The 13,763-nt window shown below is 34.9% G+C and overlaps 1 long non-coding RNA gene across 1 annotated transcript; it reads right to left on the bottom strand.

Moving 5' to 3' along the window:
- Nucleotides 1-2,548: 2,548 nt before the first annotated feature.
- LOC140002147 (uncharacterized) lies at nucleotides 2,549-9,237 on the bottom strand. The gene is made up of 2 exons (XR_011808247.1): nucleotides 9,102-9,237; nucleotides 2,549-2,756 (listed from the first exon to the last, which is right to left on the bottom strand). It is a non-coding gene; the product is annotated as an uncharacterized lncRNA (long non-coding RNA).
- Between the last annotated feature and the right edge of the window lie 4,526 nt (nucleotides 9,238-13,763).

Consider the following 13,763-nt stretch of genomic DNA (forward strand, 5'->3'; position numbering starts at 1 on the left):
TATCACTGCCCAAAAATGTACAGCTGCATCGGGATAAAACTCTTGTATCAAATTATTTCTTAAAACATCCATATCCAAGTACAGAATTTCATCATAAATGATCACACTATGGAAGTTGATAGAAGATTTATTATCACATAACTATTCTGACGACATTTCACAGAAAAATCTCTTTATTTGCACAGAATTAACTCCTTTACATTGACAAGCACTGCATATACTTCAGCCTTGGCTAGACTTCATCATTTGAAAACATTTTTTCTTACTGATTTAACTGGAAGTGGAAGCCTCCACTAGTGATGGATGATACCATCTCCAATAAGAACAGTGTGCCATAAAAGCTATTTAGCTGCAAGTACTGACATCTCAGAAAGTTTTCAGGGATGGTTGTTGTCTACATAAAACTTGATCATTTCTAAAAATGGAGAGAACACAGCCATTACATTATAAGTATCAGCTGGATATTTCATGTAAAGTCAGTACTATATAAACTTGCAACAATCTTAAATTTCTGCTACTTTGATTTCTCCAAAAGTAATTTTTAGTGTTTTACTAGCAGTTAACATCCACCTCCTATCTCAGGAAGATACACTAATCATATATCCCAGTTTTAACTTATTTGCAAAGATTTCCAAGGAGACTAAAAGGAAAAAAAACAAAACAAAAACAACAACAACAAAAAAACAACAGCCAAACAAACAAAAAAACCTGTCTTCAGTACACATCATAAAATTGTTAAATGTGGTATCTTGTTAACCAGTTTGCTGGTGTGCCTTGGGAGTACTTAGAGGTACAGAACACTTTTGAGCAAACTGAGCAATCTCAAAATCTTCAGCATCCTTTACATCTATAACACATATTTCATAACACAGTGGAGGACTGTAATCTTTACATAAAGTATAAATGTAACACAGGAATTTTGAGGAGTTTCTCGGATATAGAGATGCATCTTCTACAGGTAGTTCCCTTTTTAAATCTAAATACTAGGAACCACTGTTGCACAGGTGTAGTTTGTTGCCTCAAAACACAGATTTTTTCACAGAGAAAAACTTCAACAACCAACCAAATTTTCAATAGAAATGAGAAGGCAAGAGAAAAAAATGCAGGAGGCAACTGTGTCACTGCATGCCTGCAGCTAGTGCACATACTCTGCTCCTCACATACATCCCTCCTGCTTTACCTGTGTTGACTCAGGCACATGGGCCTGCAGAGCACTTTACTCTTATGACTGTTTCTATTAAAGACAATGGGATTATTTATGTGAACAGTTTCTAAAATGTATCAATAACTTTACAGATGGCCCTTCAAAATAGCCTATGAATTGTTTGCTTGATATACTTATTAACATTTGCTATCTAGATGGAATCTGTAAACTGTTTTAAACTCACTTCTGGATTCACAGTAAAGCTGAAACCAATCACTTGCCTCCCTACATAGTGCAATCAGGTTTCTGTTACCTTATATAATGGTTCACATTAAAAGAAATGGTTCATGTTCTAGGGGATTACAGGACCATTTTGCAAATTGGATTAGAATTAAGAGATTTAGCATTCTTCAGTGGTTTTACAAAACATAAAGGGAGCACTGTAAGAGCCTTTGGGTAAACTGTATGTTTACACCGAACTTCCCTGACCACCCAAAGAACTACTTTGAATTGTGTTAATCAGTAGCCTCAGAAGTATGATTTTTTTTTTTTTTCCCAAGAACTGTAACACTAAAATCTTAAAATAAACAATTTTTCATGTATATAATTCTAACTCTTCTATCATCAGCACAAAAATATAAATTAATAATGAAATCTGCTGACATAGTATATTTTTTCCCAGAAGTTGGCCAGTATTTAGCTAATAGTATTCAGGCAACTTTGCCTATACTAATGATCACAGCTGACTTATTCCCATAGAAGAGATCCTATGGAAGACTAGTTCATAACAAATCCCATAATCAAAAACTTATTCAACAATGCATAAACATGGATTGATAAACTGATTAGCTTTACTACAACTGTATTAAGCTGTCAGTCACAGTTTCAACAGAAGTACAGCTAAATTTGCTCAGATGTTTTAAAACATTCTATAGAGAAAAAGTGACTGCCTTCTCAATGGTCTCAATATCTTAACTATTTAGCTGTTTCTGTACAAATTTTACCTGAAGAACAAAAGAAGGTGCTCAACTGTGTTAGCACTGAAACCGTAGTACTCCTTTGCTAAGGTAAGAGTACATAAGAAAAGTTATTTATTTCTTGACAATGCCAAAAGTAATTCTGAAGTGTTCTGAAAGCTGTTTTTGAATCCAGCCTATTAACTTTCATCAGTAAGCAACAGCTAATGTCAACTAATACTTAATATTACCTTTACTTAGTCCCTCATGCACAAATATTTACTTCCTAGCTGCTTTTCTGTCTTTTGTTTTGCTGACTATATATTAGACTCTTAAGATGAAAGATATAATTAGTGTTTTAATTACCTTAATTAAAAAAAAAATGCCTTAATCACTTACTTATCTCTTTCTATTGTATGAGGGTCGGTAAACAAAATGCTACAATAGGTGCACTTTGACCTTATAATTCTTAAGTCCTTGATTTTTTTCCTGGTTTGTTGCAAAGTAGAATTAGGTGGAAACTTTGGATACAGGCCCAGCTTTTTGAGGACGTTATTGTATGAAACAGCAATATGTCCCGAAGTCTCTTGCTCTTTGGAAGTAGTATGACACAAACTTTCAAACCAGTCTTGTGAGGTCCTGATTGCACTCCATTTCTACAGAAGCACAAGGGAGAAGAGAGATTTAAACACCTGGCTGGACATGTTTCTATGTAACGTTAATTGTGAACAGAAATGCAGATATTTGAATAAAATATTTTTAATTTAAGGAAATGCATCAAAAAGTGTTTTTGATGCTTTTGAACAGTCTGGTTCAGATAAAATGTAATGGTAAAAAATCTTATCTTTAAAGCTTTGCTGCAGAAATGAAGCCTATAATGCCGAAATTATTCATTGACAAGTTGCATGAAACTAAGTCTGAGATACTGTTATAAAGTTCAGTTGCCACTGTAGATTGAAGCTGTGTATTTCAGATCCAGACTCTGTGATGAGCCTTTTCTGTACCTACTATCTAGTTTCATTCAAGTTTTAGCTTCCACAGGACCTAAGAAGTGCAAAAGCATATGCTACAAGAAGTAACAAATCTTACAAAAAGTAAGGGTTAGCTCAGTTTGGGTTCAGGAAGAAAAATCCTAATGGCTGTCAATTTAGCACATTCTCACAGTTCTACAAGTCAATAACTCTGTGAAATATGAATTGTGAAATATGAATTTTAATGAATTTAAAGATAGTTTTGACAGCTAGAATTGGCTACTCTTAGGTCAATTGATGTAACAGAGTCCAAGGTAAAGTATTGTTCAGCATGTTTTAGTATGGAGGACTTTGATCCTTAGAAATGCTATACAATATTTGAAAGAAATAATCACTCTTCAGGAGTTCAGTTTAGTTTGAACTTCTGTTGTTGACTCTCATTTTATTTCTCTGCCTTTAATACAATCGCAATGCAAACAATCTTAAGAGTTTTAATTTGCTCAAATTTGCTTTAAAAAGTAAATACGTTGTATTCCAGTGATGTATATAATAGATCACAGGCAAAAATTTATGTTGTCATAACAGGAGAGTCAGTATTTTTGTGGAATATTCTTGTGTATTATTCACGCAAAGTAATTAATCTAAGCAGTAGTTTGTCTTAAAACCTATCCTGCTACATGCTAAACACACTGAGACAGCCTTTAGAAAATTCTTGCCGCTAGACATGAGAAATTTTATTTATTTTCAGTGTCTGCCGAGTATGAAGTTTTTGAGCAAGAAATGGTTACAAAAGCTCACTCCTTTTTACCAGTCCTTACTATTACTTATCAACTGTAGTAAAAGAGCAACTCTGTGCTGGATGCATGGAGATACTGGAATAGGAAATAGGCTTACACATCTCAATATTGTCTTTTCTGTGGTTAGTGCCAGAACATTTATTAGTATCAGAAACAATTTCTACTTTAGCAAAATTTAGGTTAATATAAATAATTCTTTTTGTAAACAGCAATGAAGTTAAGTTCAACAGCCGAATATGATGGAAACAAGATCACATATCTCATCAATAAATATTTGTTAAGCTCTCTTCAGAGCTTTTAGAAAAAGCAGAAACGTAAAGAATGGAGATAAATTGGACAGTTCTGTTTGGCTGAAAGAAAGGAAAGGAAGAAATTGTCAAAGGAGGGCATTTCTATAAAGGAAATAATCTTACACTATCAATTCTTTGAAAATTACTAGGCAAAACCATTACAATTACATTGCTGCTTTTTATTATTGTCATTACTATTGTTCACTGAGAGAAGCTATTTACACGGCTTTTTGATTATCAGGATCTTCTCAGTAAGGATGTGAATATTAAAGAAAGCAAGAACTAAAACTAACATTCTGAAAAGTGCTGTCAAATGGCACAGGGAGTACACTGGAGAAAATAGAAAAAAAAAATCCCTTTGTACCTTCTTTGAATGGCAATATTCTTATGTACTGCTGCAAATTTGAAATAGGAAATGAGAGGGAAGTGTGGTCTTTCAGCTCTTGAAAATTGTCTGAATTCAGCCCTTAGTTGTTACATGACCCACCAGGCCTCTCCAACTGGTCTGAACTCACAACATGCACCAGTATCACTGTGGTCCTCTTTTTTAACTCTGTTTGGTAAGCCTTATAATATACCCATTTGCCCAGCTGTATTCTTTCTAATCTCACAAAATCCCACTTGGCAAACATCAGTGACAGAGAAAATGTAAACCTGAGGCAATCAGGGAAGACTTTAGTTACTGGTTAACCTTCAACCCTGTATATACAAACACTGCTTGATCTCTGACCATTGTTGGGAACTGGAAGTTTCATGGCATTATTTAACCAACTCTGTTTGCTTTGCAGGATTACCTCATCCCTCCCTGCCTCCTGCAGCCATACACTGTTGAAAGGCTTCCCCACTGCAGCCTCCATGACCTTTTCCTTTTCTTAAATGTAGCCCTGATGGATCCAGCCGGATGCTGTCCTGCGCATATGGCATTGCAGGACCAGGCAGTGGCCATCTCCCTGGCTTTGTTTCTATAGCAGCAGTTATTTGCACTCCACTACTACTGAAGTGTTTCTGATCACAATCTAGGCAGCCATTTAAAGCCAGCTAGAGAGTTTAATCCTGGCGAGGACTGATCAGGAAACAAAAAAACAAAACCACAAGTCTATCTTTTCTCCCACACTTAAACTCAGTCAACTTCCCGACAAATGCTGAAATGAACGGCACTTTTTTTTTTACACTTAAAACATTAACGAGTGTATGAGAGCAGATACTGGACAGAAAAAAAAAAAAAAACAAAAAACAAAAAACAAAACAAAACAAAAAAAAACACCACACCACTATTTTCTTCTAAAACCCTTTCCCATTCATGTTAATTTTCTGTATCAATATTTCTCTAGTCACTGAAAAAAAGAAGCCTCTTTTTTTTTTTTTTTTTCTCTCTCTCTCTCCCCCTTGGCTATTAATGCTGCAGATATTACCAATACTACCTCCATAGTTATTTCAGGTGTCTTAGTCTGTGTGAGGTGTTACTTGATTAAGAGTATATCTGTTGAAATGTTTAAATTTAACACTTTATTTCTCTGTTCTCTTACTGCACAGTTTCCAATCTCCCAGTGATGCTATTCTTTATCTTAATTTGCCATGCTCCAAACTAACAGCAATGTATTTTGTAAAACAATCTTTTTACATGAATATTTTTTGGTGATATATCAAAATATTTCATTTTTAAAATCCATCATTTAATGATGGCTATCAAGGATTTTCCAGCAACCTTCCTAATTTTACTAGCACCATTTGTTGAAGAAAACAGCATCCTTTGCCTAATTGAACTTGCATCTTTATTTTATTTTAAAACATACAGTAAACAGAAGACCCTAAAAGTAAATCCAAAAGGTCTTTGCTCTAACTTCTGTTAGTGAAATTAGTATTTATAAATACATATTTTTGCTTACTAGTGTGGGGTTTGCTTTTTATGTTCTTTTAGTGGAATCCTAGTTACGTATCAAAGTGTATTTTGCTATCATTAACTATATCATAAGTTAAATGATAAGTGTCAGTGTCACATTCTTTGCAAACCACAGTGTATATCATCCATTTAAAAGATCTTCCAGGTGCTAGTAAACTTGAATGCCTTTTTTTTTTTTCTGTGCCCCATCAGCCATTCTAGTGATTTTTACTGAAATTCTTTTCAAGCAATACCCTTCAAAGCTGTATTGAATATATTTCTCTAATGATGTAAAATGTTTCCCACTTTAAAATGTTTTTACAAGTGGCAATATTCTAACTCTGTAACTGCTCTAATATTATAACCATTTGCTATTAATCTTCCTTAATACTAATTTTCTTTTTTCTCTCTTTCAGTCTCTGAAAATCTGAACTGTGCCTTGGGAACTGTAAAAATAACCGATGGGCCAATATAAAACCCTATATTCTGACATATTCCAAATTTGATTTCAATCCAAACCCTACATATGAACATGTTAGCTTTGGCCAATATTTATTTAAAAAATGAAGTGTGCATACAGTGCAAATTCACAAATGTTAAAATACAAGGTACGATCCTGAAAAATCCAGGTCCTCTAACAAAACCACTTCTGATTTTACTGGCAAATTTTGCCTAATAATGAACACAGGATCTGACCCAACTTTTTGTCATCTGTCAGATATAGAGATTCTCCAGCTCTAGCCTTGTTAGAAAGGTTTGTCCTATTGCACTGAATTCATAAAAAAACATGTTCTTTTAATGATTTTAAGCTTTATAGCACAACTCCTTTGCAGCTGTTCACAGCAACAAAACAGGTCTTGTCTGTTTAATTAGTGATTTCTTCCCCAAATAAATGAAATAACGGAAGTCTAAAGCCCCGCCTAGAAAGCCTGAAAAACAAGTAATGCTGGGCTCCTGGGTACACAGGCAACTCCTCTGACACCAGAAGAGTCTTGTGGGCAAAGCGAAAAAGATTTACTGGGGAGAGTGAAATGACAGAAACATAGGATGTTTGGGTCTACTCTTCTGCTCTTATATTACTCAGCAGCAACTGCATTTTATCTGCAAACTTAAATTTTAACAGCATCTGACTAAAATGCTAAGCTGCTACATATCAAAATTCAACAGGGTCTGACCTATACTGTCATTTCTGCTTATTCACCAGTAAATGAAGGCAAGCTTTCTCCTCCATAAAGAGTTTCTGTCAATGGGGATCTCTTAACAGAGTTGCAGACTCCCCAAGGTTCACAAAAAGGTAACCACAGAAAGCTCCTCCTTCTCCAGGCTTTGCACCACAGGCCTTATTTAGTAAGGCAATGTCAGAAAGTAATCTGACTTTACAGGGATATAAAATTTTACAAAGTCACTACTATGCAATGCATATGCATATAGTAAAAGTGCATGTGAGGGGGCAACTCCGGAGTTTCACATGCTTAAAACTAGTTTGGATTAATATAACTCATCCTCAAAGATTTTCTTGGTGTAAATGAAAATTTTTATTTTTCTAAGAAGTACCAGAGTAACTTTCAGACTTTCCAAATTAAAAAATTCTACCCTGTCAACTACAAAACTTTTTTTTTTTTTTTTTTTTTTTTTTTCACTTGGATAAGTCTATGGAACAACAGGATAATGTAAGAATATACAGTAACTCTAGAAAATAACAACTTCCTGTGTATTTTGTGATGTATTTTCCAAAAGCTTTGAACCACTAATATGAGCCTTGTGTCCACTGCACCGGGCTGTAAATGGTATCCAGAGACATGACTTCATTTTCAGTGGAAGACATAAGCAGAGAGCACTTAGACTGAAGGTTTCAAAGCTTTGCCTGGCATGCAGGGCACATTGCGGGGATATCTGACTGACTGATTGGCCTGCATTCACGGTGATGGGGGAAGGAGTAGCTTTTTATCCTGTCTGGCACATTCTGTTAGAAAGTCAGAGGCCAGCCTGCAGCAGAGTCATTGCTGTGATTTCATCTGGGGGTACCCAATGAAGACTGAAGGGAAATGCAAAGTACAGAGTGGGATGACAGAGTCTTTTGAAACCAGAAAGAGTTTCCCAGGATTAATTTATAGTCCCATGGAAAGCTTTTCATTGTCCCACTGAAAATCCTGCCAAGGTTGCCAAAATTAGAATCATTTTCAAATCCACTAAACATTTTTCATTTTTTTTTTTTTTTTATACTGCTTGGATTTTTGCTTTTTTTTTTTTTTTTTTTTTTTTTTTTTTTGCTTTTTTAGTAGGAAGGATAAAGTATGAGATTATTCCCTTGAGAACTATTTCACTGTGGGGGATATTTCATTTTCAGGAAGCCTGATTTCTTAATTTAATCCCAACACCACACAGTATTACCTGTGTATTCATTACACAGAGGTGTGATGGATATATCTGGATAGATGGATCTATACACTGTACACTGTACGTACATGCATACACTCTGTGAAAAGCTATACAAAACTGTACAAGTATTATTGAATATAAATATGCTACTGTATATTTTATACAAATATTATTCAATATTGAAAATTTAATTGAAGATTATTTATGAAAATTGCATATGAACAATTAAATGGATGTGCCAATCAAAATGAAGACAAGAAATTAACATTTGAATATTTAAAACATACCCACTGACTGCCCAAGGACAGATTTTTTTTGCTATATGGTTCAGCTCCCATACTATATCTCCCACACTTCAAATCATGAAATTACCTCCAGAATAATGAAAATGAAAATAAAAATAAAATATAAAATAAAAAAAAAGTAACCCATTGACACAAAGCATTGAGTCAAAGCAAGGAAGACAGGAGTACTTAGCCCTCTGGGAAGCATGGAGCCCAGTTACTATGTGGCAAGATGGGCAGCAAAAAATAACAGTGATTGTTTTTAAAATCTAGGTCATAAAATGTTGTATAATGCTGACCCTTAATCAGTACTTGCAAAGTAACAGAAAAGCGGTGCTCTGTTGTTGCTGTTATTTTTCATGATGCTTTAAAATGCATGTCAAGTATTTTTTTTATTTTACCTTAATGTAAAAGTCTCCTATTACATTACATGTTAGTCTCCTCAATGGGAATTTCACAAAGGAAAAGGGCCCCACAGCATGGTTCCTGATAAAACAGTAACAACATATTTCAGTCTTAAACAGGAATATAATGAAAAGAAACCATTTTTCCTCCCATTTGTTTATTTTTTAGAAACCCATTAATATAAGTCTAAATTCAGTTTCAGATTTTTGAGAGACTGAACTATTTATTTATTATTTGGGATTAACAGTAATACTGACTATTATTAGCAATAATTACCTCTACTTATTTGTAAAATGTGTGTTGTCTTTAGCAACCATCTCTGGTTTATTTGTAAGACTAAGTCTTTGTTATGCAACACCCAGCTCAGAATGAATGAATCATTCATTAAGATCCCTCCACCATTTTAGCTCTTTTATTTCTACTCATGAAGTAACACAATTTCATTTAAATTTCATATCTATTGAAATTTTCCTACACTGTAATTACAGTTTCAGGATGGCCTTTCAACTACCTGTACGGCCACAGGAATTCTCAATTTTACTCACATACCAGGTTGATTTGGAGACTGTCAAGACACCCTCTCTCACAGCACCCAAAGGCCTATTCTGTCTCAGTACGCACACCCATAATGAGAATCAAAAGTAGAGAAGTTTCCATACAGTGAGACTGAAACAATGGTAATACACAGACTTGCATGCTAAGAGTGTTATACAGTTATTTCACATATGGTAGCAACTATTTTTTATTACAACCATGGCTATTTTGCCATATTTTTAAAATACCTGATGGACTTAGTGTGATTTTTACACTAGCATTCTAAGCCATTCTAAGCATTTTTATTTAAAACTAACATTTTTCCTGTGTATTATGGTTAGAGGTCAAAAAGTATTAGAGATTTGCTTGGAGTGAATATTTTAATCTTCTTCTACCTCTTTATTTTTAAGGGAAAAAATTTTAATGAGAAAGTTCAAGGGGAAAAACAAAAAAAAGTCTTTTCTGCAAACTAAGCAGGATCAGCACATTTTTTCAATATCTAGTGTAGTAACCCTCCCCCCCCCCCCCCAAAAAAAAAAAAAAAAAAAAAAAAAGCTGGATTTGCTTGAATGTTTAGGCAGACCTCATTTAGATCAAAGAGCTCCTAGAATTCATACCACTGTGCGATTCCTAACACAAGGCTGGGAGCTGTCAGTTCTTGTCATAAAAATAGTCTCTGGTCAGCTCTGGACATACAACCATTGCATCCTGATTTTGATCAAAGCCACTCTGGTAGCTATTGGTGACCAGGAAGCATGGAAAATGGCTGACATTGCTCTGGCAGAGGAGCGATGAACTGTCTTTGCATCATGTTCCTGTGCCAGTTCTGGCCCCAGTAGTGCAGGAAAGATTTTGATAAACTGTTCAACAAACAAGTTCAGTGGAGGCCGCTGCTACAGCTAGGGCTGGAGCACTTGTTCTCTGAGGAGAGGACAAAGGTTTGCTTAGCCTGGGGAAGAGGTGGATTTTGCAGGGGAACCAAGAACATCTCCCTCGTGTGCATGTAGAGGTTACTGAGAGGATGGAGATGCAGAAGCTTCTGGGGTTAGGGAATATGGATTTACATGAGACAGGTATCCACTGTGGCAGGGGAAAGATAACTCTGAAGAAGCACTCAGTAAGTTATGCCTAAAAGATTCTGAAGAATCCTCACTTATGGACTGATTGCTAATGCTTTTTCTTTAGCAGAAGAGACCGAAGCCCTCAGACTACTGGAGAAAGAGATACCACAGGATCTGATGGTCAACACTGGAAATAGAAATTGCACAAATCCATCTGACATCTCTGGAAAGCTGTAGGAATTCAAGATAGGAACACAATACACACAATAGCTACCTGTAGTTCTGCTGCAAGAAGGGTAACTTATAACGTGAATACTTTAAAAACTTCTGAAGACTGATAATTCAAGTAATTAAAGCATTCAAAACAGTTAAAACATATTGAGGCGGGGGAGGAGGGGAGCTCACTTGTATTCATTTAGCTGGGTAATTTTTACTTCTTTCTGTGTCACATCTATTTGAATTTTTGGAAATGAAGATCATCAAGATGACTGTACTTGTTCTTCCAATATGTTCTTTCTTTATTTTTTATCAGATTTGTGACATAAAGATGCCAAATTATTATCTGATAAGGACTAAGCATTGCATAGGTTTAAATTACATGATAAATTTTCAAGTAGCTATATGAGGAAAATAGAGTAGAAGTTATAAAACAAACAGGATAATTTGAATGAATTTTCAAAGTAAATGCAGAGTAGCAAAGACTGGTATTGTATCAGCTCCAGGAGTTTTCTTCTTTTGAGTACTGTGTAGCCCAGTAACCCAACAGAATGTACATTTATGACTGGAAAAGAATACAAAGAGCAGGACAAAATCAACAGCACATTTTATACTCATCTTTGAATTCACCACTGTTTGGAAATGTAGCTTAAAAGAAAGTTACAGCTCCAGCCACAGCCCACTGAACTTGATATAAGTCTATTTGTTGATCTGAGCACACATGGAATAAGCCATTATTCAATAAGAAATATGCTGTTCAAAGTACCCTCAGATTTTCAACAAGGATTTAACCCCAATCCACTGCAGTCATTGCAGTTCTCCAACCTCACAATATAAAATCCATATTGTTCAGAAAAAAACATGAATTTCCTATTTGTTTTTCCTAGTGAATGGTAAGAAATATTCTAAGTATCTTCAACAGGAAAATTAAGTGTTTTGTTGGAGGCTGTGATGCCACTGCATTGCATTGTAGGTTCTACTATTGCCAGACAATTAGAAAATTGAAAAGTATCGAACAAATCAATGCATTCATATTTAGAAAAATGTCTGTGCATCGTGTCTAATTATTATTTTCTTATTGAAAAGCAACATTGCAAAATAAAGAAACCACCTTGGAGCCTGTCCAAACTCTCTCTCTACATATGCCAAGATGGGGCCCACATTCTCAATCTGACAGAAGTATCATGGAAAGTCACTGTGTTCAAATTCCTCATGCAATTCTACACCGAAAATTTTCAGCAGTTATATGATTACTTTAATTGCTAATAATATCATTATTTTTATCATCATTCCATGCATAAAAAGACTACAACCTGTATATTTTGATAACATATCCAGAGTAAAGTGGATACATATTCCTTTTGTGACCAAAACCAACAAACATTTAGCAAGTATCTATTAAATAGGACTGAAATAAGGGAAAATTGCATCAATAGCTATCTAGGAAGATTTACAACACTTCCTTAGAACAAAAAGTATAATCCACTCATCAATGTCATCAACTTACAGAAACACTGCTAATTCCAAAGTGGATATAAAAGAACTGTTCTTTAATAGATTGACAACTCTGTTAACCACCAAAAATTACTAAAGGAAAAATCATTACCATCTAATGCTGCTTAGTCTGCTCAGATCAATGTCTGTGTGGGTGGTTCTTGGATTATGTATTTGCAAAAATATGTTTTGGAGCAGCTGAGCTATAAGGATATCAATTATATCCCCTTGTGGGTTTTCTACTTCTAATATTCACTCTTGCTCCTTCAAGTTCAGAAGTGCAGTACCTATCAGCTTGATGATCTCAGCTAAAGTAGTATCTGTCAGATACCTGCAACGATTACATTGCTGCTGCTCAGTCAGGGACAGATTTCCTATGTCCTCATTTGCATTGAATGGGATGCAGCATGTGTAACAGTCGATAAGCTGCTTTTGGACCATGATACTGTCTGGAAAGAAAAACAGAATCATAACTTGGCTTTAAAAAATGAGCAAGCTGCAAAATTCTAGTCTGGATCCATACTCTGAAGCCCAGAATATATTATGAAAGGTTTTAGTGCTTGATCATATAGTTTTGGTTTGGCTGAAAGTAGCTCAAAATGCTAAGCTGAAACAGAAAACGTTTCTTTGAATTTAAATTTTGTCTGATTGCTGTTTTTGGCATGGGTCTATCTGTGGTTCTCCACCCTAATTTCTAGTTCATAAATTAAACTGAACACCTAAATTAAACATTCAACTAGCACACCAGATAGATAATAAAGGGCTTACTAATTATAGAAGAAGATGGTTTTGAAATATGCATAGCAGACAGCTAAGACTTGGAGCATGAACACTGCTACACACATTCATGCTTAAGCATTAATTTTCAAATGACACACTAGAAACTGGAAAAAATTTCTAGTCTTCTTACAAAGAAATTTGCATTGTGTGACCTCTTTCTTTATATTTCTCTATAAATTTCCTCCATCCCTTGGCATTCCTTTCCACTCCTCTCATGTGAAAATGCACTGAATTCCAATGACAGAGTCCGCACGTTGCTCTCTTTCTGCCTTCCTAATTGTTACTATTGCCTTTACTAAAGGCATTTTGGATTCTGACAGCAAAGCTGGTAAGACTTAAATAAAACTACTCCATACAACAGGGAATTTTTCTCCAATTTCCAGATGATTTCTTTTGTGTTAAATCCAAATTAACCTAAGGGATTGTCACTGTGCTTTGTTTTATCTTTTGTTTATTGCATACTGCCTTCCAATCTTATAGATAAGTTAATCATGATTAAAAACCAGCAGGGACATTTAGCTAAAAATAAATATGCTTCAAAGGAAGTTCTTCCACAGAAATGCCACTTTTTCT

This window comes from Anas platyrhynchos, chromosome 3, assembly GCF_047663525.1.
Source record: "Anas platyrhynchos isolate ZD024472 breed Pekin duck chromosome 3, IASCAAS_PekinDuck_T2T, whole genome shotgun sequence".
NCBI classification, from domain to species: Eukaryota; Metazoa; Chordata; class Aves; order Anseriformes; family Anatidae; genus Anas; species Anas platyrhynchos.